Source organism: Phacochoerus africanus, chromosome 1 (genome assembly GCF_016906955.1).
Source record: "Phacochoerus africanus isolate WHEZ1 chromosome 1, ROS_Pafr_v1, whole genome shotgun sequence".
Classification (NCBI taxonomy): domain Eukaryota; kingdom Metazoa; phylum Chordata; class Mammalia; order Artiodactyla; family Suidae; genus Phacochoerus; species Phacochoerus africanus.
Window position 1 is genome coordinate 226,810,486 of NC_062544.1, and position 25,764 is coordinate 226,836,249.

At 41.0% G+C, this 25,764-nt stretch overlaps 1 protein-coding gene and 1 pseudogene across 2 annotated transcripts in view; one reads left to right on the forward strand and one right to left on the reverse strand.

Annotated features, from left to right (window-relative positions):
* Positions 1-3,970: 3,970 nt before the first annotated feature.
* USF3 (upstream transcription factor family member 3) overlaps positions 3,971-25,764 on the forward strand; it is a 51,976-nt gene continuing 30,182 nt past the window's right edge. For both annotated transcript variants that reach the window (XM_047792204.1, XM_047792212.1), the window contains exon 1: positions 3,971-4,248. The gene's annotated coding sequence lies outside the window, so the exon portion shown is untranslated. The remainder of the gene's footprint in view (positions 4,249-25,764) is intronic.
* On the reverse strand, positions 9,503-10,615 carry LOC125133740 (heterogeneous nuclear ribonucleoprotein A3-like; annotated as a pseudogene).

The following is a 25,764-nucleotide window of genomic DNA, read 5'->3' on the forward strand; positions in this document are numbered from 1 at the left end:
TTTTTTTTTTTAATTTAAAATTTTTTTGGTCTTTTTAGGGCCGCACCTGTGGCATATGGAGGTTCCCAGGCTAGGGGTCGAATCAGCTGTAGCAGCCAGCCTATGCCACAGCCACAACAATGCGGGATCCAAGCCGCAGCTGTGATTTACACCACCGCTCACCAGCAATGCCACATCCTTAACCCACTGAACAAGGCCAGGGATCGAACTCACATCCTCATGGATACTAGTCAGATTTGTTTCTTCCGAGCCACAACAGGAACTCCACATTGCACATTTTAAATATGTTCAGTTTATTGAAGGTCATTTATACTTCAAGAAAGCAATTTTGGTCTTTTTTTCCCCTATGATACAGACTTGGTGAAAATATTTGCATAACATATATCTTAGAACTTTTATCCAAAAGATATAAAAAGCTTTTACAACTCAATATAAGACAAGCAACCTACTTTTAAAATGGGCTAGGAGTTCCCATTGTGGCTCAGCGGAAACTAATCTGACTAGTACCCATGAGGACACACGTTCGATCCCTGGCCTCTCTTGGTGGGTTAAGAATTCGGCGTTGCTGTGAGCTGTGATGTAGATCACAGATGCAGCTCAGATCTGGTTTGCTGTGGCTGTGGTGTAGGCCGGCAGCTAAAGCTCCTATTCAATCCCTAGCCTAGGAACTTCCATATGCCACTTGTGCGGCACCAAAAAGCAAAAAAAAAAAAATCGCAAGAGACCACTTCACATCCGCTATAAAGGCTAGAATTTAAAAGACTGACAATATTAAGGGTTGGCGATTATACAGAACACCTGGAATTCACATATTTATTGATATAAAATGCAAAATACTACAAACATTTGCCCATTCACTTATACCGCCATTCATTTCTGAAATCTGAAAAGAAAATGCAAGCATGGAGCCTCTCTCATCCCGCTCACATTTGGGAGTTAGGGCACTGCCTGAGCCCACCCACTGCCCCAATGGGCCTGGCTGGGCTTCCTGTTGAGAAGAGGGGTGCTTATACCTCCTGCCCTTGTACCCCATCAGACTCCAGATGCAGAGGTCCCCAGGAAGGAGGCACACTGCAGCCCTTGCCTGGGAGAGCAGGGAGGGGGGCACATTGCCTACACCCCAGAGGTGCCCCTGCAGCCCTGGGCCAGGCCCTCCACTCTTGGCCACTCCCATTCTGGCTGTCAGCGGCCCCCTCCTCTAGTCATTCATCCCCAGGAATAGGAAAAAAGAGCTGTCAGGAAATGGAACTGGGAATACAAGCAAAGGTTTGTAAGTCATGCAAACAGCCTTTTGGAACCACTGAAGGATCTTAAGTATATGGGTGAAAATTAGATTTACTTGAGCCTTGTGAAAAATGGACTTGGCCTAGAGGCAGGGAGACAAGTTTCACTTGGCCACCATATTTTATCATTAGTCAGCTAGTCCAAAATGGGCCTGGTGCGATTATTTGATAACATTCTCTAATATCTAGAGCAGTAAACCAATGTCGAATAGGCAAAGTCAATGAAAAGATCTATGTATGGTTGGAATTTGGGTTTCAGTAAGGAATGAAGATGAATTTTAAAAGCTAACATCCAGACCTTTCTGTTGTTGTTTTCTTTTTTCTTATTTTTTAACATTCCCCCTCCCCCCCCCCCACGCCACCACCACATATGGAGCTCCGGGGCCAGGGATCAGATCCCTGCAGTCTCAATCTTTGCTGCAGCTGGAGCAACGGTGGATCCTTAAACTCACCGTGCCAGGCTAGTGATCAAACCTGTATCCCACCACTACGGATGCCACAGATCCGTTTGGGCCACAGCAGGAACTCCATTGTTTTATTTTTTAATTTTAATTTTTATTGAAGTATAGTTAATTTATGTTTCAGATGTCAGCAAAATGATTCTCATATGTATATATAATTTCAGAATCTTTTCCATTATTATTATTACCAGATATTGAGTGCTATTTAGTAGACTCTTGTTGTTTATTTTATATATAGTAGTGTGTATCCGTTAATCCCCCGAATCTCTATTTATCCCTCCCCCTCATACTTTTTATCAAATAGAAATTTCTTTTATTTAATACCTCTAAATTGTGTGTGAAAGGTATTAACATACGTTTTCAATAGTGTTCCAAAGAAACTCAAAGTCTGTTTTCTGAACCATCAAAACTATATGTGTTATTTTACTTTAGCTCAAGGCATTGTAGTTGTTTAGAAAAATCATACATCCCCTAGATATGATATTTACTAACCAGAATAACTTTTAAGCCAGAATACCATATATATATATATATATATTTTTTTTTTTTTCTTTTCTGGGGCCTCACCCACGGCATATGGAGTTTCCCAGGCTAGGGGTCTAATCGGAGCTGTGGCTGCCCTCCTATGCCAGAGCCACAGCAACGCGGGATCCGAGCAGCGTCTGGGACTTACACCACAGCTCAGGGCAACGCTGGATCCTTAACCCACTGAGCAAGGCCAGGGATCCAGCCCATCATGGATACTAGACGGGTTCGTTAACCACTGAGCCATGACGGGAACTTCAGAATACCTTATACTCTGATCAAGGTGGAAATTATTTCCTACAGCTAGACATGCTAATACTATTCAATTTCTTGGAGATGCTATATTAGCATTACTATCAGGTTCCAAACCCTAGGGTCTTTCTCACTCTGCAGCTTTGAGTGTGCTAAATGCATTCAGAGGTTAATTAGAAGGTCATATGCTGAGATGCAAGATGTAAAGAAAATTTCCAGACTGTTTATAGTGCCATCACTTATAAGTAACACTAACGACCTTCTGTTTCATCATAGCTTTTCAAATGCTGTACAGACGTAATATGCAGTTACTATTTAACTTCACAGTTTCCCCCAGTACAAGGTCAGCTTCCTCTGTACACAGGCTCACTATGCCATATGCTCTGTATGCACCTTCTAGAAATTACCTGGTCTAGCCCCTGGACTAGTAAGGATCTGGGACATTTCCAAATCTGGTGGTGGTAACGCGTGGAAATCTTTCGCCACCACTAGGTGGAGGACACCTGTTTCGGGACAGAAGGGGTTATGAAGTATCAAATGACACCAGGAAAAGGGACTTGCGATCACGGTTCCGGGATCCCAAACCCATGAGGACCCTCAGGTCTCCATTCTAACACCTGCGGCTCTACCTCCGAGATCTAGGTCTCTAGGAACACAAGCTTGAACTTCCAAACCCCATCTCTTAACGCCACATACTCTTCCCCCAGCTAGAAGGCCCTCGGGACATTTCTGAACACGGTTCGCAGGAATCTGTCTTTGTGGCAAATGAAAAATGACAGATAACCACAGCCAACAAATCTGAGTAGTGTCAGGTCGACAACAATCTTCCAGTGAAAAGGCTGTCGGAGACGTCTGCATTCTCTTTTTTCTTCCCCACCTCCGGTTACGAGGCAACATTCCGCCTTCCTGTTCTCCAGGCTAAGAGAAGCTCTCTAATCGTCCTTGCAAGCCTTCCTTGCCCTCTTGCTTGTCAGTTTTTCCTCTTCCAAACTCCTACTAAAGATGTGGAAAGCAGACCAGAGAACAGGATATACAAAGAAGTTTCTTAAAACACCCTTTTCTAGGTTCTCAAGGCGTCCCCTTTAAGGAGCCAGGCCCACCTCTTTCCCATTCACCTACTGGCTTTCCGTCCTGCTCATCACTCTACCCTTAAGAATATTTCCTGTCCCTTCAACCCAACTTGTACACCTCCCGCCCCCCGCCCCTCAGCCCGGTCCTCCTCATTGGGCGGCCCGAAGCCCGTTCGCTCTTCAGTTTTCCCTCCACCTCCTCCCGCCCTCTAGCATAGCGCAACGGCGTTTCGGGTTCTGATTGGCTACCACTGCAGCCTCCCCGGGGTCCGGTTGGTGGGCTGAGTGGCAGGGGCGGGCCCGCGATGCATCCAGGGTAGGCTGTTCACATGTCGAGCGGCAGCCGCGGGAGGGGCGGGGAGGGACGGGGAGGGGCGGGGGGAGGGGGGCTGGGAAAGTTGAGGCCGCGCTGCCGCCGGGTCTCCGGCCTTGAGGGCTCGGGCTCGCTGCGGCGGCGGTGGCCGCAGGAAGAGGTGGCGGGGCGGGGGGAGAGGAGGGCTTGGGCCCGCGCTCCCCCAGCCCCAGAGGAGCAGGCGGCGGCCGCGGACGGAGAGATTCGCCCGGGCGGTCGGACACTCCTGCCGAACCCGCTTGGGATCATGACCCAGGCGGAGGTCGCAGCCGCCGCCGCCGCGGCCGAGACCACGCAGCCAGCGGGTGAGTGACTGCGGGAGGGGGCCGCTGACAGCCGGGGCGGGGGGCGGAGGCCGGGGCAGCGGGGGCGGCTCCGGGGGGCGGCTCCGGGCTCTGCTCCACCCACCCCCTCCCTGCTCCCGGAGGCGAGGGCTGCGCAAAGTGTGCCTTCTTCCTGGGGACCCCTGCGTGCAGAGCCTTGTGGGGCGCGAGCGCGGAAGGTGCGCGCGCCCCTCTTCTCCCCGACCTACCGGTTCCCCGTGCCCCCCGGTGCCGGGCCCGTGAGGGGCTTGCGCTGCGGCGCGACCCCCAGATGCGCGCGAGGCGAAGGAGGCTCCACGCTGCCCCGGGTGCATAAAGAGCTGAGCATCCAGGTTCACACCGGATGGCCTTTGCCCGCCTCCTTCACCTTTTCCTGTCTCCTCATTCCCTCTTTCCTTGCCTTCTGAATTTCCTTCGGACCCACTGGTCAGACTCATGTGACTTGCTTTTTAACTCTCACCCCTATGTCGAGAGTTGCGTCTTCTTTCTAGAAGCTTTTCTTTTCCTTTCTGAGTAGGAGCGGTCAAGCGAATGGCCAACTCTTGAGATTTAGTTCTAGATTTATGAGGAAATATTTGTGGACTCTTGTTCTTTTTAACATCGTGATTGTCGGGTTCTCGAATTCTCACTGCCTCCTTCGCCCCCACTATAGTTACCCTGGGATATGGTCCCTCGAATTTATTAACTTTATCTGGAAATAAGAGACTGCTCAAACCTCTATGTGGGATCCCAATAGAAGCTTCCAACTTATGTTCTCATGCCATTTTTACAATTAGGTAGATGTATTGACGTGACACCATACAAAACAAGACAGTTTGGATTAACTTAAGTTTGCATAAAAAAGAGAGTTGTTCACTTATAAACAATGTACAGATTTCTTGAATAAACCCTTCCTTGAGCAACAAGGATTCTGAAGCCGATTTGTACCATTGACTCTTCTTGAAAAACAAGCAAGCAAACGAACCTGCTTTTTGAAGGAAGTGTTACAGGCTGTAACATTCTAATCATCTTGATGACTTTTTCCTCCTACACAGGACAGTATGGTACAGAGTTGCCATGCTGGATACATTTGTTATTTCCCTTTATTTGTGAAGTACTTTAAAAGTATTTGTTACAAAATAAGCAAAATGCTTTGTAATCATGGCACTTCTGAAATCAGGAACAGTATCCTGTCTCAGGAGCAGTGTAAAAAATGAATACTTAATCTTACATTTTGCTCTAGTCTAAGCAATATAACTTTTGTATACATAGGTCTTACATTCCACATTAAAAGAGAAGTTTTATAAAATCCAGACATAGATGCAGCCTAGAACATTCCTTAATATTAAAGCACCACATTGCATGGACTTAAGGGCAGAATAGGATTGAAATAATTACTTGCTAAATGAGTTGTCTGTGGGACATCTTGGAAATAATATTCCAAAATCGTAGACCGTGCAGTCAATGAAACATGAAAGAGAAATTGATGGGCTGCTTTCCTGTTTTCAAAGCTTAGTATTGTCGACAAGGGAAAAGAAACACTAAGAAAACTGAGATTGTTTAACTCAGGTTAGAAGATAAGATTCAACAGGCAATCAACTCAAAATTGTTGCTTATAAACAGGATCTGAAATCCTGCATAGGTCTTAACCCTGTCTATCATGCCTTGCCTTTCTATCCTTTAACCCAAGCATTCTCAGTCTGGACTGTATAGTAGAATCATCTTATGCGCTTTTTACATTTTAATGCTCAGGCTGCTCCCTCCAGAGATTCTCTTACTTTTGATATGGGGTGAATTCAGCCACAGATTTTTTTTTTTTTTCATCCCCATACTTTTTTTTTTTTTTTTAATCTTTTTGCCATTTCTTGGGCTGCTCCTGCGGCATATGGAGGTTCCCAGGCTAGGGGTCAAATCGGAGCTGTAGCCACCAGCCTACGCCAGAGCCACAGCAACACAGGATCCGAGCCACGTCTGCAACCTACACCACAGCTCCTGGCAACGCCGGATCGTTAACCCACTGAGCAAGGGCAGGGATCGAACCTGCAACCTCATGGTTCCTAGTCAGATTCGTTAACCACCGCGCCACGACGGGAACTCCCACAGATATATTTTTAAAACTCCCCAGGTGTTTCTATTCAGCAGTCTGTGTTGAGAACTACTGTGTGTCTAGAAAAAGGTCCAATCTGCTAGTCTTGTGTTCCTGCCACTTCTAAATGGGACTTTCACTCATATATCCAGCTTTCCCCCGACTGCTTCCCAACATGAACTTCCTTGTGGTCCCACAGATACACAGTTCAGATCGCTGCTTTTGTTAACGACATTGGTCTGTCTCAGCATATGGGTGCTCCTATCTGTGCTCCCTCTCCCCAACAATATTTAATGAAGATTTTCCTGGAGAGCCCTAACTCCTAGTGATTGCCTCTCTTTGAACTTTTAATCCCCATATTGTTTAAAAGGCTCCCTTTATGCTTATACCATGTGATGGTTTAACTTCTTTAGCATATGTGTTTCATTAATCTCAAACTCTGTAGCAAGAAGTATTTCATTTTTTTGCTCTTCTACAACAGCTTGCTTTGAGTTTGCTTTGAAACCTTCCGGACTCTGCTTGCAACTATAGTTTCAGGTTTGATTCCATCCCAGACGTTTCTGTCTTGATAGCTTCTTCATTTCTTAACTCACATTGAATATATGTATGGATGTCACATTCTACTGTGTCTTTTCCTGATTTCTTTAGTAGGTTATTATTTTCTCTTCTCTGGTCCCATAACAGCTTGTTCTTATTTCTCTTAACACTTATCACATTGCCATTTAGTATGTGTTTATCCACCTTCTCCAGGAGACTGCTACCCCCAGAGTGCCCATGTTGAGCAACTCCAAAAAGTACAAGTCAACCTGTTTTCTTAAATACCATCACAACATTGTGGAGTTAGAACCCCATCAACACCGGAACTGTGTTCTTTTCATCTTTGTATTTATGGGAACTTACATAGCTTTTGTTACTAGTAGGCACTCAAAAATGTTAGTTGAACAAGTAAATGACTATTGTGTTATATATTATGCAAAGATAGCCATATGCATCTTTAGCATAGGTTGATTTGGCATTAATTGATTTTGTTATGAATTTTTTTTTTGTCTTTTTGCTATTTCTTGGGCCACTCCCACGGCATATGGAGGTTCCCAGGCTAGGGGTCTAATCGGAGCTGTAGCCCCTGGCCTACGCCAGAGCCACAGCAACGCCAGATCCCAGCCGTGTCTGCAACCTACACCACAGATCACGGCAACGCCGGATCGTTAACCCACCGAGCAAGGGCAGGGACCGAACCCGCAACCTCATGGTTCCTAGTCGGATTCATTAACCACTGCGCCACGACGGGAACTCCTGTTATTAAATATTTTTATGTCTTATACTGCTACCATGAATTTAAGAATTAATGGAATGTCAGTAATTATGGTTGTGATAGATACCTTCAATATCCGTGAAGATATATACACCTTGAATCTTTTACTTTGAGCTCTTGAAGTCAACTCTTGTTATCCATAAAACATTTGTGGAACTGTGTGAGAAAAGCTGTTGACTGTCCAATTAGATAATTTTTATTTTTCTCATTTAATTTTCCATATGGGTACGATTGTACTACTTCAGAAGCCCAGATCTTTTAATTAGATCAGTAGGGCATGATAAGTTGCTCCTATTAATGTGCTAATACTATTTTTTAAATTCAGTTCATCCAGTATTTATTGAGGGTTTACCATGTGTGCAATACTCTTAGGTGCTAAAAAGAGTATAGAAGTGGTAAATGGCATGGATTTGGTTCTTAAGTTTTTAGACTTATTGAAAGAATTGGAGAACATTTTATCAGGTAATAAAGGGATTGAGCATAATATTCATTAGGTAACTTAAACATAAGTACTCAAAGTTAATGTGTGGTGACTGATACTGTGGAAAGTTAAGAAAAAGCAGGTATTGTTTCAATGGACATTTATTACTCCCATGCCCAGTACTAATTGTTGAGGGTACCAATATGGAGGATGTGGTTTCTACTCTTTAGATGCTTACAATGTAGTAGGAATAAACATATAGAGTGTATTTCATGTTAAGACATTGTGGAGTATATGTTATGTCAGGATGTTTGTGACTAACTCTAGGGATCAGAGAAATTTTCGAAGAGGACAATTAAGAGTTCCTAGTTGGGAAGTTGATATAAGCATTCCAAACAAAGTAACCACTACAAAGGCATGGAAATGAGAGAATCTTTTTTCTTTCTTTCATTCTTTCTTTCTTTCTTGTCATGCTCATGGCATGTGGAAGTTCCAGAGCTAAGGGTTAAACTCACACCACAGCAGTGATGCAAGCCACAGCAGTGACAATACTGTATCCTAACCCACTGAGCCACTAGGGAACTCTGAAAGGGCCTTTCTCCCTTAAGGAGCTGCAGGTAGATTGTCATCAGTAGAAGGAGGCATGTTAAAGAGCATGGATTTTGGAGTCAGACACATGTGGTTTGCAAACTTCAATTCCTGTGAGGTCTGAGCAGGAGTCTGATAATACTGCCACTAGTATTAGCAAAAAGAGGTGCCTAGGGGTCTCCCAATTCCTACCTATGTAACTTCTCTTTTGTCTGTTGTCTGGCTGCATGAGGAGCCCCAGCCAGCCCTCCCTCCAAATGAATGAAGCCATATTGAGTCCCTTGGCAAAAACATTCTCACTTAGCTATTATAATTTTTTTGAAAAGTTAAAATTTCCTTAATTTTTTATTCCTGGTACCACTACCACAGGTTCAATCCCTGGCCTTGCTCAGTGGATTAAGGATCCAGCGTTGCTGTGAGCTGTGGTGTAGGTTGCAGACACGGCTTGGATCTGGTTTTAATGGCTCTGGTATAGACTGGTAGCGGCAGCTATGATTGGACCCCTAGCCTGAGAACTTCCATATGCTTTGGGTGGGGCCCTAAAAAGACAAAAAGACAAAAAGACAAAAAAGAAAAAAAGAAAAAGAAAAACCTTGTTAAAGGCAAGTAAAGTCTCTAATTAAAGAAAAAAAGAAAAAAGAAAAAGCCACAACAGATAAAATACCTCAGGATGTACATCTAATTGACACTACATTGCATTAATCAATAGCTGCACTTTTTGCAAACTGTGACCACGACAGGCCTGAACAAGAAGGGTTTCTTGTTTAAACTGCAGTAGCTTTTCTGACCATGGATCATCGTTCCTTCTGTGGCAGATTTTTATCCTCTAATGCATTTGGGATATCTGTCTCAAAGTAACCTGCAGCTTTCCTGACAACTCCTCACTCTCTCTCCTGCTAAGAACTGTAGCCCTTTTCTGCTAAGTTTTTAGAATCTTCTGCTACCATATCTACCACTTGTCCCACCAGATCCATAACCACCATCATAGGAACTGCCCAAATTTCTTCCACCAAAACTGCCATCCTTCATGGGTCCATAATTTGGTTGTTATTGTCCACTATAATTTCCAAAATCATTGTAGTTCTCACCACCACCACAGTTACCTCCAAAATTTCCTCCTTCATTGAAACCATCATATCCTCCACCACTGCCACCATATCCACCACCTAGATTTCCATATCCTGGTCCACCACCACCATATCCTGGTCCTACTATAACCAGGACCACCACCATAGTTGCCACCATCATCTCCTCCATAACTACCTCTGCTGCCACCACTTCCACCAACATAACATCCTCTTCCACCAAAGTTTGCACCATGGCCAAAGTTGCCTCCACCACCTCCAGAGTTTCATCCACAACCAATAAAGTTGCTAGATCCACCTCCATGACCTCTCTGTGATGTGGCAGACTGCATTTCTTGTTTAGAAAGGGCCTTTTTCACTTCACAATTGTGCCCATTTATAGTGTGGTATTTCTGAATAACAGTTTTATCAACTGTATCATGATCATCAAAAATTACAAAACAAACCCTCTCTTTTTCCCACTCTGCCTGTCTTCCATAACTTCTATGGTTTCAATCTTGCCATACTTTTCAAAGTAGTCTCTCAAATGGTATTCTTCTGTATCTTCTTTAATATCGCCAACCAAAATTTCCTTCACTCTTAGATGGGCAGCAGGCTTTACAGAGTTCTCTCTAGAAACAGCTCTTTTTGGTTTCACTACACGCCTGTCAATTTTTGTGGTTGAGCACACATTGCTGCATCTTCAACACAGGAGTCAGTCATAAAACCAAAGCCCCTGGAATGTTTTGTTTGGGGGTCTCTCATCACCATACAATCTGTAAGTGATTGCTCCATTTCTCAAAATGTTCTCTTAAACTATCTTCTGTAGTCTCAATGCTCAGACTACCAATAAACAGTTTTCTCAATTGCACTGGTTCCTTTGGATCATGACCCTCCATTTTGAGACCAGACTCACCTCTTCCAACTCAAGTTCAGTTGTTATGATAACATCTTAAACAGCAGAAGCTTTAGTGGAGAGGACAGGGAAAGAGATTTGTAGTGTAACTTCTGCCTCTGCTCCACTTGCAGGATCAATTTCTCATTGCCTATGAGCAACAGAAATTGCCTTTGGCTAACAGAATAGGGGGATTTATGGATAGATCCTGGGTAAGCTCACCAAAGTGAAGGAAGATGGAATAATGAAGCCTTGGGAAGACCAGAGAAAGCACCTTCTAGGATCACATTGATCTGTGGGGCTAACTCAGCCTTAGCCAGTTTACCTCCTTGTGCACAGTGTCTTGTTGGTCAGCCTGAGCCTACCCCAGAAGTGAGTCATTGTTTGATGTCCCTGTCAGACCTTGGGAATGAGGCAGAGAAACTCTCCAAAGGAAAAGTGAGGTGGTGTTGCCAGAAGACCAAGACCAAGATATTTCCTACAGAGTTCATAGGATCTGGCAGTGTGGCGATCTCTTGGTGAGCTTGATGTAAACAGTTTTAGGAATAAAAAGTAACAAGGACTTGAAGAGTGGATGGGAAGTGAGGAAGAAAGGACCATGAGTATAAACTGCTTGTTTAGGGAGCCTGATGGTTGGGAGGGAGAAAAGAATAGGGTTGCCTAAAAGCTGTGGCAAGGTCAGAAATTTTTTTTTTTTCTTAAATCTGGAGCTCCCATTGTGGCCCAGTGGAAACAAATCTGACTAGGAACCATGAGGTTGCGGGTTCAATCCCTGGTCTCACTCAGTGGGTTAAGGATTGAGCATTGCCATGAGCTGTGGTGTAGGTCACAGATGCAGCTTGGATCCTGTGTTGCTGTGGCTGTGACATATGCCGACATCTGTAGCTCCGACTGGACCCATAGCCTGGGAACCGCCACATGCTGCAGGTGCGGCCCTAAAAAGCAAAAACAAACAAACAAAACCCCCAAAAATTATAAAAAAATTTGAAAAATCTTTTAAATGGAAAAATATGAATAATGTTTTGATGTAGCACTAACAGAGAAGGAAAAATTAATAATATGTGAGAGAAAGGATATATTTCTATAACAAGATTGCTAAGATGTGAGAGTGATAGAGTCCAGACAAAGGTACAAGGTTTAGTGGAACTATTAGGGAAGGTTTTATAGAAGAGTATAAGTTTGCACCGGGCTCTAAAGAATTAATAGGATTTGGATAAGCAGAGCAAAGTGGAAAGGTTTTGTCAGTGGAAAAACAGCATAGATATAGGGAAAAACAAACAAACAAACTCTAGCTGATAAGGAGTCTGAGTTGGGGAGGAGGGAGAAGTAGCTGACGTGATTGGCTGTATAACCCTGCTCTTGTGTGGGTTGTACTATGTGCAAGTGGATGCATGAGCCCCACCAGTGAAGAAGGCAATGTGAGGTAGAGTCATGAAAGTTTGGACCCACAAGTTTGGATTTGATGCAGTAGATATTGGGAAATGTTACTGTAGGTTCTGGAGCAGGAGAGGCTCATGATGGAATACAATGGAAAGACTGTTGAAACATTCGAGTATAAAACCATTGAAGAATAGGGAAAAGACTGGGAGCAAAAGGCTATTAAGAACCACATATGTGTAAAATGAGGAATCTTTTAAGGTGGTAGAAACAAGCATGAAGAAGTGAACATTTTGGGGAAAAGTTGATAGGATTCAGTGAGAAGAGCTGAAGATTATTTTTAGATTGAGAGCCGGATTGAAGTTTTGGTGTCATTGATAAAATGAAGAAATTAGAAGTAGATCTCTTAAGAGGCAAAGCAATTTAACATGTTGCCAACAGACCTGTTCATTGTTTTGTTGTTGTTGTTGTTGTTGTTATTTTGCTTTTTAGGGCCACATCTGCAGCATATGGAAGTTGCCAGGCTAAGGGTCAAATCAGCTATAGCTGCTGGCCTACACCACAGCCACCGCAACACCAGATCTGAGCTGAGTCTGTGACCAACACCACAAAACATGGCAACACTGGATTCCCAACCCACTGACTGAGGCCAGGGATTGAACCCTTGTCCTAATGGATACTAGTTGGGTTTGTTACAGTGGAGCCTCGATTGGAACTCCTCTGATTTTGAAATGAGTGGTTCTGAAGAGAGCTTTGCCTATCCTAAGATTTGTAACAATATCAGTGTTGAACAGGTAGCTTTATTATAAAAACATAACAGCTTTTACACAGAAACAATTTGAAACATTGTACGGAAAAAGCAAATAGAAAAAAGTGTCTGCCTGGGAGGTCAAGGTGAGAGAAAGACAACAGTTTGTGTTAGAGAAAAATGATGCATCGCTGGAGAAGAGGAGGGCAACCTGGGAGAGAGAATTTCAAGAAAGGGGGGAGATCAGCCTCAAATCCTGCAGAGAGAGAAGACAGAGAAAAAAACCTTTTATATGGTGAAAGGTAATCCCTGACCTCTAAGAAAGCAGTTTCAGTTGGCAGGAGCAATTGGAAGGCACACTGCCATGGGTTTAGGAGGGATTGGCTAGTGAAGGAAAGGTGAGAAGATTCAGAGGAATAGGAGGAAAATATGGAATGTTAGGAAAGGCAATAGAGTCTTGTTTAATATTAGGAAACTTTGTATGTTGGAAGCAAGAGAGAAATGGGTACAGAGGAAATAAAGTGCTAAAGAGGGAAGAATCAAGTATAGAATCGCTCTCCACCAGTGGCAGGGTTAGCTTTAGGATGTTCTGGTAGGCTGAATGAATAGATGTATAGACAGAGGTCTGTTGTGATACATGTGGGATCCAGTTAAGGAACTTGATCCAATTTCATCTTTCCAGAGAATTAGGGAGGAAATGGAAGAAAGGCAGCTGAAGAGTACCAGCTCTTGCCAGTACCAGACACTTTGCTTGATCTATTAAATATATGATCATGTAAATTCGTAACAATTCTTTGAAGGGTTTGTGATAATCTCCCAGTTTTAAAAGTGAGGATGCTAAGACTTCAAGGAATAGTTATCTTAAAACCAAATAGCTAGTAAATGTCCACTTCAGGATTTGATTCTCAGTCTTATATCAAAGGTTAGTCCCACCCCACTCTAGCACTCGTTCATTCATATGAGGTAAAGAATATGGGGGGCTGGAGAGGAGCTGTGTTACTGATGACAGTGGCTATGCCTCAGAATCACTTTAGGGGCTTTAAAAAATTCCCCACAGTTGGAGTTCCCATTGTGGCTCAGTGGGTTAAGAACCAAACTAGTACCCATAAGGACGTGGGTTCAATCTCTGGCCTTGTTCTGTGGGTTAAGGATCCAGCGTTGCCGAGAGCCAAGTCATAGGTCATTGGTGGCTCAGATCCCGAGTTGCTGTGGCTATGGCATAGGCTGGAAGCTGTAGCTCTTATTCCACCCCTAGCCTGAGAATGTCCATATGCTGCAGGTGTGGCCCTAAGAAAGAAAAGAAAAAAAAAAAATTCTCACACCTTACCCCATCACTCATTCCTTCATCATCAACACGCTCATTGATTACCCACTATATTAGTCAAGACTCTCCGGAGAAACAGAACCAATAGGGTATATATCTCAGTGAGCTGAGAGCATCTTCAAGTACCAAGAAGTAAGGAAGTACTTAACAGTCAGGGTGGGGGAAGGTGAGGAGAATGTAAAAAGGACACTGGAGTGTCCAGTGGCCAAAGCTTGAACAACTTGAGGAGTAAAATAACTATAGCATTAAATTTTGACCCAAAGAATAAATACCCTGGGTCCTTAATGGTATAAATAAGTGATTGAATAAGTGGGCAAGAAGAAACAAGTCTCCTACACAGAAGATTTCTAAAATATGGGTATTTAGATACTCCCTCCTCCAGGAAATGGAGATTAATTCCCCTCTCCTTGAGCATGGGCTAGATTTAGTGCTTACTTCCAAAGAACAGAGTATGGAAAGGGGAAAAAAAAAATAGTAATATAGTCATAATTAACTTGAGTAGTATTAACAAGAAATTTGAGGACAATTGGGGAAGATTACTTCTTTGACAACTTAAATCCATCAGAATGATTTGAGAAGTTTAGTATAAGGATGTTTAATTTGGGAGTTCCCGTCGTGGCGCAGTGGTTAACGAATCTGACTAGGAACCATGAGGTTGCGGGTTCGGTCCCTGCCCTTGCTCGGTGGGTTAACGATCTGGCGTTGCCGTGATCTGTGGTGTAGGTTGCAGACACGGCTGGGATCTGGCGTTGCTGTGGCTCTGGCGTAGGCCAGGGGCTACAGCTCCAATTAGACCCCTAGCCTGGGAACCTCCATATGCCGCAGGAGCGGCCCAAGAAATAGCAAAAAGACAAAAAAAAAAAAAAAGAGGATGTTTAATTTGTGTAATAAAATCTAGTTGAATAACAGAAAGAATAAGAAGATGGGAGGATAAGGACACATCCTTAATTGTGTTGGAAAGCTGGGGAAGGTGTCATTTGAAGATCAAAAACATTGAGAACTTGATGAAAAATGAAAAGCATATGGGAAGATATGTTTTGATGGCAAAACTTTACATGATGAAGAAATCTGCAGCCCAATACAGGCTTAAAGGGGAAACACTAGAAAAGTAAGTTTTCCCAACACAATTCTGGAAAATCCCAAAGTTCAGAGACTTTGAAAAGTCGAAGTTGGTTGTCTTACTCCATTTTGGTTGCTATAGCAAAATGCCATAGACTGGATGGCTTATAAACAACAGAAATTTATTTTCAACACTTCTGGAGGCTGAAAGTCCAGATCCGGGTGCCAGCATGGTTGGATTCTGGTGAAGGCTTTCTTTTGAGTTGCAGACCTCCTGCTTCTTGCTGCATCCTCACACTGTGGAAGGGACAGGCAAGCAGTCAGGGCCTTCGGTTATTAGGGCACTCATCATCTCCCAAACGTCCCACCTCTTAATACCATCACTATAATGATTAGGATTTCAACATTTGAATTCGGAGGGTGGGGAGGCAAACATTCAGTCAAAAAAGTAATTAATTACTGAACTTTAGACTAGCTATACTGGGACTAATCAGAATAGGCCAATTATAGTATTTACTCACAGGCTAAGCTACTAGAACATATTTATATAAATTGATTGCATGTCTCTCCTGGACTTCAGGACCAGAGAGAGAATTAGGGTTATACTTTAGGGAATGTCTAGTTGCCACTGTGAAAGTGGAGCTTCTTTCTTCAAAAGGTGCCCACCCAGCTGCTTACCTCCATCCCTGTGTGATACTCTTGATGGCCAGAACTCTGTAATCAGCTTACACATTCATGGTGGGGAGAAGTGATTTTCTTCTATTCTAAAGCGGTAGTTCCTGGAGTTTCTGTCATGGCTCAGTGGTTAACTAACCCAACTAGTATCCATGAGGATGCAGGTTCAATCCCTGGTCTCGATCAGTGGGGTAAGGATCTGGCATTGCAGTGAGCTGTGGTATAGGCCAGTGGCTACAACTCCAATTCGACCTCTAGCCTTGGAAACTCCATGTGTCTCAGGTGCAACCCTAAGAAGACAAAAGATAAATCAATAAATAAATAAAATAAATAAAGCAGTGGTTCTAAATATTTAAGGAAAATCAAGAGGACGAAAGAGGGACAACAAGCTGAGCAAACAGAAGAATCAATCTTTGAGAAAACAGATTGAATATGCTGTTTGTTGGTTGGTTGGTTTTTGCTTTTTAGGGCCACCACCGCCGCATATGGAGATTCCCAGGCTAGGGGTCCAGTTGGAGCTACAGCTGCCAGCCTATGCCACAGCCACAGCCACAGCCACACAGCGTCTGCAACCTACACCACAGCTCACAGCAACGCCAGATCCTTAACCCACTGAGCAAGGCCAGGGATCAAACCTGAAACCTCATGATTCCTAGTGGGATTTGTTTCCACTGCGCCACGACAGGAACTCCCAAATTGAATATAGTAGAGAAAAGATAATGTTTGTTATTCAAAAATATCCCCAAAGATTTTAGGAAATAAAGTTTCCATCAAAATAGCAATGAGGTGCTATAAAAAATAAGAACAAAAAAGTTTTTGGAAATTGAAAACATTTTCTGAAATTAAAAACTTTAATAGGCTGAATAGTAACATGGTTGTAATAGATGACTAAATGAATGAACTAGAAGATTAGACCGAGGAGTTCTTCCAAAATATGGTACAAAAGAACAAAGAAGAAAATTATGAGCAGTTGGACATGAAACATATCTAGGAGGAGAATTATCACTCTGAGCTAAAATTCTGCACAATTTCAGTAAGTCCTTGGCAGAGGGTTAAGAATTAGATACGTTAAAACTTTTGTAGAGGTAGAAGAGGAGACCACATGTACTGTTTTTAAAAGGAAGAAAATATATTTAAATTTTGTATTAGTATATTTAAGTTATTGATATGTGATTCTTTTTCTCTCAGCTGTATCCTCCCAGCTTTGCTTTTCTTTGGTTGTCAATTTCATCCTCAGACAACTTTCCCTCTTTTGAAGGATGTCTGCAAGTTCAATATTTGGAATTACATACTTTCTCTTTAAACCGGGAAGAGAAAGAGCATAGCTACCCACATCATCAAGGAAAAGTCCTGAACTTTGCTTTAATTGGACCGGTCTGAGACCAACTACTGTGGTCAGAAAAAAATCATTTGCCAAGACCTGCTGGGGCCTACTGCTGAAGCACAAGGACTGGGTTGGGTGTGCAGGGGTTACGTACCTAAGTGAAAACTAAGACATTTCATGATGTGGAGAAATATATAACAAATGTGCATTAAAGTATGTTTCTTAAAATTGTTAAGGATGTTTACGAGTAGAATAGGTATAAGAAGAAAAAAAATATATTGAGGAAAATAAAGAGAAACAAAAAATCAGCCTAGGAAAAGTGAAAACAGTGGAAAGGGAAGAAAGAGAAATCAAAATATAACTAAATCTAGCCGTAGTTACAATAAACGTGACTGTAATATATTCTCTTTTTTTAAGTCACTTAAATTGTGTAGAAACACGTCTCCAGATGTGTGTTATTTTGGACAAATATAAACAAAATAATGCAGAAAGGTTAAAAATAAAATACACAATACCACACTTTAGGCAAATGTTGAATGGAAAAAAAATGTACAGTAATTCATTATCAAAGTTTAATTCCAGCTTACAAACATTTAATTTAAAAATAGTTGATAAAACTTTATACCTAAGGAGCTAAAAACACACACTCTTCTCAAATACTCATATAACACTTAAAAGTATATCATGTAATGGGACTACAAAGAAAATCTCAAATTCTGAAAACTGAAAATTATTACTTGCCAGTCGTAATGCAGGGAGACAGTTCACACACACACACGCACACACACACACACACACACACGCACGCACACACACACACACACATTCACACAGTTAACAAAAAGGGAACTAAAAAAGAAGAAATATAACTACTTGGAAACTTTCTACTTTAACTCAGTTTGAAGAGGATATAAAAGTTGAAATTGCAAGGAGGAAAAGCCAAGATAATAAAAACATGCAAATTATAGAAAAATAAATATAAATGATTCATAACATGTAGAAGGGTGCTCAGCCTCACTAGTCATCAAGGAGATGAAAATTAAGCAATTATTTATATATATATATAATATATAAAAATATAAATATATTTGCTAGGGCTGCCATAACAAAACACACAGATTGGGTGGCTTGCACAAGAAAAATTAATTTTCTTAAAGTTCTTGAAAATGTAAGATCAAGGTATCAGTAGGTTGAGTTTCTACTGAAGCTTATTCTTGGCTTGGAGATGGTTGCTTTCTTGCTGTATCCTCACGTGGTCATCCTTCTGTTTGTGTGGTCTGTGTTCTAATCTCTTTTTCTTATAAGGACAACAATCTTGGATTAGGGCCTACCCCAGTGACCCCATTTTAACTTAATTATCTCTCTAAATGTCCCATCCTTAAATACAGTCACATTCTGAAGTATTGAGGGTTAGGAGTTCAATATGTGAATTCGGGAGAGACAATACAGCCCATAACAAATAAATATATATTTGACTACCAGTACATATAAGTACATTGTATGGGTAGAGCTTTTAGATTGAACCATCTGAAACTGCAGTTTCTAGAAGCAGAGAATATCAAATATGGGCACTTTCAGATAGTTCAGCATAATACTGTGATAAATCTAATCAATCTCCTTTTGATGAGTCTTTCCTTATCTTTTGCTACTTGAATATCCTTCAGTACATGCCTTTGGCACACACATGAATATATTGCAGGTAAATTTCTAGGAGTTTCTGCATTAAAGAAGTATGTGTTTCGTGGACCAGATATGGGTCCACATTATATCAGGAGGGAGCTGGTCTGGACAGTGTGCCATAGGCCTCATGATGGGCAAGGACACCTCAGCAGAAAGAGACTGGAGCTGTAAGGACAGAGGCAGAAGTTGGGAGGTAAGGAGAGAGTGCAAGAGATTGTGTGGGGGAAGGCATTGCCCACATTAAAGAAACTGTGTTGATATATTCCCCATGGATTGTTTTGTGACTAGAAATGACTACAGGATTTTTATTATGGAACTGTGACCAGTAAGTCATGGGATCTGCCCTAAATTTTATCCAAGGAGCGGGATCACCCCACAGAGGAGATTTGAATTGGGATGGGAAGGTATTTTTTACTATTTTCATTTTGTGTGTCCTGCCCTTTCAATATAACAGTTACTAATATGTGCATAAGTAATTGCTTGGACATACATAGGAAAAATATTTGGAGTTGATACTATCACACTGTTAAAAGCAGAGGGACAGTCATACTTCATATACATCTATGCTGTTTAAAACTTCTACAAAGAGCAGGGGTTATTTTTGCAACTGAATTTTAAAAAAAAAGCCTAAAGCATGGAATTTTCTTTGAATTTAATTATGATATAATTTTTGGGCCAGAAGTATTTGTAGTTTGAATGGGCAAGAGCAAGGAAAAGACCTAAAAAATGCCAAACTGCTTACAGTGGCTATTCCTGAAGAGTGTGATTATAGAGATAAGTAACTTTTCCATATAACTTTATATATTTCTGTACTCTTCAAAAATGATTTTTAAAATAATATTGTACTTAAAAATACTGTTGAATATTTGAAGTTGCTAAGAGAGTAGATATTAAAAGTTCTCATCAAAGAAAAAAATCTTGTATCTCTCAGTGGTGATGCATATTAATTAACTAGATGTATTGTGGTGAGCAATTTGCAATATATACAAATATCAAATCATTGTTATATACCTAAAACTAATATAATGTTATATATCAATTATATCTCAATAAAAACTAATTTTTATATAAACAGGTTACTTGTGTAGCTTAAAAATAAAAATTTAAAACTGCATTCAGCAAATTACTATGCCCTTGGTTTATTTTTATTTCTCAAGATATAGTTTGACTCAGCTATAGGCCTGCAGCAGCAGCTCTGATTTGACCCCTAGCCTGGGATCAGCAACTTCAGTATGCTGAGAGTGCAGCCCTAAAAAGCCAAAAGAAAAAAAAAAAAGAAAGAAAGAAAAAAGGTAGGACTTAGCTTTTTTTTTTTCCTTTTTTCTTTTTAGGGCTGCACCTGAGGCATGTAGAAGTCCCAGGCTAGGGGTTGGATAGGAGATGCTGCAATGCCAAATTTAAGCTGCATCTGCGACCTACACCACAGCTCATGGCAATGCCAGATCCTTAACCCACTGAGCAAGGTCAGGAATCGAACCCGCATCCTCATGGATACTAGCTGGTTTGTTACTACTGAGGCACCATAGGAACTCCTGAGGACTTTGCTATTTCATATTCTTATACATGCAAATCATCTCAAGGCTGGCATTTATGAAACCTCTGTAAGTGATTTCACCCAACATGATGGTGATGTTCTCGACAGGAAGGAGCTATCAGACGTTGTTAAAGGATGTAATATTTCCTTAATGGCAAAGGAAATTATAACTTCTGATAGCAGTTACACAAAACAGAAGACAACACAGCACACTCATAAACAGCTCCTCAAGCAGCTACTGAAACCAAATGTTTAGAGGAAGGGTTCTTTTGGGTGTGAAAAGCACAGCACCCCTGTGCTATTCTTGCACAATAAAACAGATATGCCAGATTTCAAGATTTAATTAATTGAACCAGGTGGTCCAGGTAATAGGACATCCCAAGAAGAGGGTTATTTACCTAAAATGTTGGAGAAGATAATGCAAATCTTGCAATCTAGCAAAACACAGTGAGCCAAGATACCTCAAAGCACTAAATAAAATCATAGAGTACATATGTCCAAAATATTAAACACAAGTGCTGAAATCACAATTTTGAATATCTAATGACATGGAGAAATGATCACCTTAAGTGAAAAACAAAACATAACTTTGCTTATGGCCTAACATTTTAATGGCTATGACCCAGGCCAGGAATTTATGCTTAGTTGTATTATGATTTCCATAAATCATATTCTAGTTCAGTAGGGTAAGTCATTTTGACTGGAGAGGACTAAGGATTTACTAGATATCTCATATAAGGGAATAGAACATGGAGTTCCTGTTGTGGCTCAGTGGTTAACAAATCAGACTGGGAGCCATGAGGTTGCAGGTTCGATCCCTGGCCTTGCTCAGTGGGTTAAGGATCTGGCATTGCTGTGAGCTGTGGTGTAGGTTGCAGATGCGGCTTGGATCCCGCATTGCTGTGGCTCTGGTGTAGGCCAGTGGCTACAGCTCTGATTAGACCCCTAGCCTGGGAACCTCCATATGCCGCAGGAGCGCCCCTAGAAGAGGCAAAAAGACAAAAAAAAAAAAAAAAAAGAAAAAAGAAAAAAAGAAAAGAAATAGATCACATTTTAAAACTGTATTTATGTGTAGCCAGGCTGATCCATATCGCCACAAATGTGAGGATTTCCTTTTTTTTTTTTTTTTGTTGCAACATTTTTTTTTAAGGTTGACCTTTATCTATCTACCTACCTACCTCACATACAGTATACAAAATGACACATAGTAGAATATTTTCTTTACCCATTTATTTGTCAATGGACACTTAGGTTGTTGCCATATCTTGGCTACTGTGAATGATACTGCAATGAATGGGAGTTCAGATACATCCTCAAGATAGTGATTTCTTTCTTTTGGGTATATACCCAGAAGTGTGATTGCTGGAACATATGGTAGTTCTGTTTTTAATTTTATAATGGCTGTAGCCAGTTTACATTCCCACCAATGGTGTATAAGGATGCCCTTTTCTCCACATCCTTGCCAACACTTACCTTTTGACTTTTTGATGATAGCCATTCTAACAGGTGTGAAGTCAGATCCCATTGTGGTTTTGATTTGCATTTCCCTGATGATTGATAATGTTGAGCATCTTTTCATGTGCCTGCTGGTCATTTGAATGTTTTCTTTAGAAATATATGTTCTTTTTTGAATATATATTTTTAAAAGAAACTTCAAGGCACTTAGTGGCAGGGACCTCAAGAGAGCCTTTTGAGATACTGGTAATGTTCTATATCTTGATCTGAGTGGTGGTTACACAGGTGTGTTCATGTATAAACATGCACAGAGCTGTGAACTTAAGTTAGTGACTTATGTATATAAGTCAATAAAAAAGGAAAAAATCCTAACTACATTGTCCTTTTTTCCATTTTACTGTTAGACCAGGAGGATTTTATTTTACTTCAGACCAGTTCTAGTTTCTGAGGATTACTACTTGAGAATCACTGGTCTTAAGATAAAATCTGAACACATTCATTAGGCATAGAAAGTTCCTGTACAGTCTGTCCAAGTTCTCTTTCTACTTCTCCCACCCCCTTGCAGTCTTCAGACTGCTCTTGTTTCACCGCTTTTGCAATTGCTCTTTTCTCTGCTTCTTTTTCCTAACTCCACCTGGCAAAATCTTATATATTCTCCAAGACCTAGCTTTCTTTGGGTACCACAAGAAACATGCTTGATGCTTTTTTCTCATATGCCGTTTTATTAATAAATCATTGAGGTCACAGAGCCATACATGCGGCATATGGAAGTTCCCATGTTAGGGGTCGAATCAGAGCTGAAGCTGCTGGCCTACACCACAGCCACAGCAAGATGGGATCCTTAATCCAATGAGTGAGGCCAGGGATCAAACCTGCATCCTCACGGATATTAGTCCGGTTTGATACCACTGAGCCACAACAGGAACTCCCAACACTTACCCATTTTTAAATTGACTTTAAAATTTTTCTTTTATTTTTTGGCCACCCCACAGCATATACAGTTCCCGGGCCAGGGATCAGATCTGAGTTGCAACCTATACCACAGCTGTGGCAATGCTGGATCCTTAACCCGGGCTGGGGATCGAACCTGCATCCCAGCGCTCCCAAGACACCACCGAACCTGTTGTGCCACAGTGGGAACTCCTAAAAAAAAACTTTTTATTTTAAAAATAATTATAGACTTAAAGGAAGATACAAACATAGTACAAAGAGTCCATATGCTCTTCACCCTGCTTCCCCTGAAGGTGACATCTTTTATAACTGTAGGAAATACCAAAACCAGGAAATTGACATTAATTAATTGATGTTTTTACTTATTTTTTCTATTCCCTGTCCAGTATAGTAGCCACTAGCTACAAGTAACTATTTAAATTACTTAAAATTACATAAAATTAAAATTTAATTCCATAGTCTCACTAGCCCCATTTCAAGTACTTCATAGCCACATATAACTGGTGATGACCATATGGACAGTGCAGCTCCTACTGCCTGAAGTTTTTTTTTGAAAGCTCTAATGTAGATTGTATTCATCATTATTTCTGTAATTCCTAGGCAGTGTAGGTGCTCAATCCTACTTAAATGGTTGAGTCTAGACCTACCCTTTTCTTTTATGTATGCAGAAACTTAGGCCCTAGCTTTTGGTAAATAAAGTAAAATCTAGCTATTGAGTAGCAAATCTAGAGGTAGAGCTCAGGTTTCTTAATTCCAAGTTCACTGGTCTTTGAGGTGGGCCCTAATCTGTGAGCTCATCAATTGTGTCAGTTTTAGAGGAAGGAACTGTATATTCCTGGACCTCTTCCTCTCATGATTCTGATTCATTAGGCCTGGAATGGGGTGTCAGAATATATATTGCTTTTTTAGGACCACACCTGTGGCACACAGAAATTCCCAGGCTAGAGGTCAAATTGGAGCTGTAGCTGCCAGCCTACACCACAGCCATAGCAATGTGGGATCTGAGCTGCATCTACACCTATACCACAGCTCACAGCAATGCCAGATCCTTCTGAGCGAGGCCAGGGATGGAACCCACATTCTTGTGGATACTAGTCAGGTTCTTTATCACTGAGCCACAACTGGAACTCTGAAATCTATATTTTAAATGTATGCTTGAGCAAGACTGTATGGTAATAGCATAGGATAGATCATAATATTGAGCAGCAGAATATGGAGCCTAGAAATAGAATTGCACTTACGTGGATATTTGATATTTAACAGAGATGCTATTGAAAGAAGGAAATCTTTTCAACAAATGGTATTGGAACAATTAAATATCCATATGAAAGGAACTCCTACCTCGTGCCATAATAATATGGATCATTGACCTAAATATTATGTAAACTATTATATTTATATTAAATTAATGTTATGTTAATTATATTATATATTGTTATATATAATATGATTATATAGCATTAATATATACTATAATATACATGATAATGAAATATTAAAATATTTTAAATAAATATATACAATAAAATATTAAAATAATGATACAGGGGAGTTCCCGTTGTGGCGCAGTGGTTAATGAATCCGACTAGGAACCATGAGGTTGCGGGTTCGATCCCTCCCCTTGCTTAGTGGGTTGACAATCCGGCGTTGCCGTGAGCTGTGGTGTAGGTTGCAGACGCGGCTCGGATCCTGCGTTGCTGTGGCTCTGGCGTAGGTCTGTGGCTACAGCTCCGATTGGACCCCTAGCCTGGGAACCTCCATATGCCGCGGGAGCGGCCCAAGAAATAGCAAAAAAAAAAAGACAAAAAAAAATGATACATATAACATATAATAATTATATAACACACGACATCTAATATTAATATCATTAATTATTAAATATTAATTTTAATTATTAAGTATGCCAGTTATAGTATAACATATTATATATTAATATATAATAACCTTCTAGAAGTAACCATAGGAGAAGTAACCATAGCTCTGTTCCTGAGCTAGGGCAGAATCACATCCACCATGAAAAAAGAGAGTGGTTCACATTTGATACAACGATGCACATCTGTTCTCTACATGGCCACTGAATGTCTGTGTAGAGCAACAAGTCCCAACCAGACATCGTTTTTCAGCAGTTCAGGAGCCAGATGCAAAGGTCTAGAACCATATCTTCTGGGTAGGTAAAGGTTTTTTGGACAGAACATAAAAAGAAATAATTATAAAAGAAAAAATTGGTAAGAAAAATTAATGCTATATTTCATCAAGAACTTTTGCTCACTGAAGACACAATTAAGAAGATGCATAGGCAAGACCTTTAATGGGAGAAGTATTTGCAAAATGTATTTCAAAGGACATATATCCAGAAGACATCAATAACTCAGGATATATAGACTTCCTATAAATCAATAATAAAAGACAATCCAATTTAATAACTAGTAAAAGATATGAAGAGATAGAAGAAGATCTACAAATGGCTTAATATACACATAAAAAGCATTCAGTTGTGATTAGTCATCACGAAGTGAAAAATAAACTATAGTGAGATACCTGGGTACTGCTATATACGCAACAGCATGGCTAAAATTAGTTGGCTGAAAAAACCCAATGTTGGTGAGGCTATGGAGCGACCAGCACTCTTCTACTTTGTGAGGGGTGCAAAAATGGTAATGTTACTCTGAGGAAAGTATGATAAATGTTCATATATGAGTCTTTTTGTGGATATAGTCTTTCATTTCTCTTGGGTAAGTACCTAGGAGTGGAACTTTAGGGTAGATGATAAGCAATTCTACTTATAGGTATTTACCCAAGATAAATGAAAGATTATATCCACAAAGGGACTTACACAACAGTGTTCTTGGGTAGAAGCTTTATTTGTAGTAGCCCAAACGTGGAAACAGTCCAGGCGTCTATCAACAGAAAATGAAAAAACAAACTGAGTTATAAATTCACATGCACTTATATTTATACTTAGAAGTCAAAAGGGAAAAACTGCAAGCGTTCCCATTGTGGCTCATTGGTAATGAACCGAGTAGTAT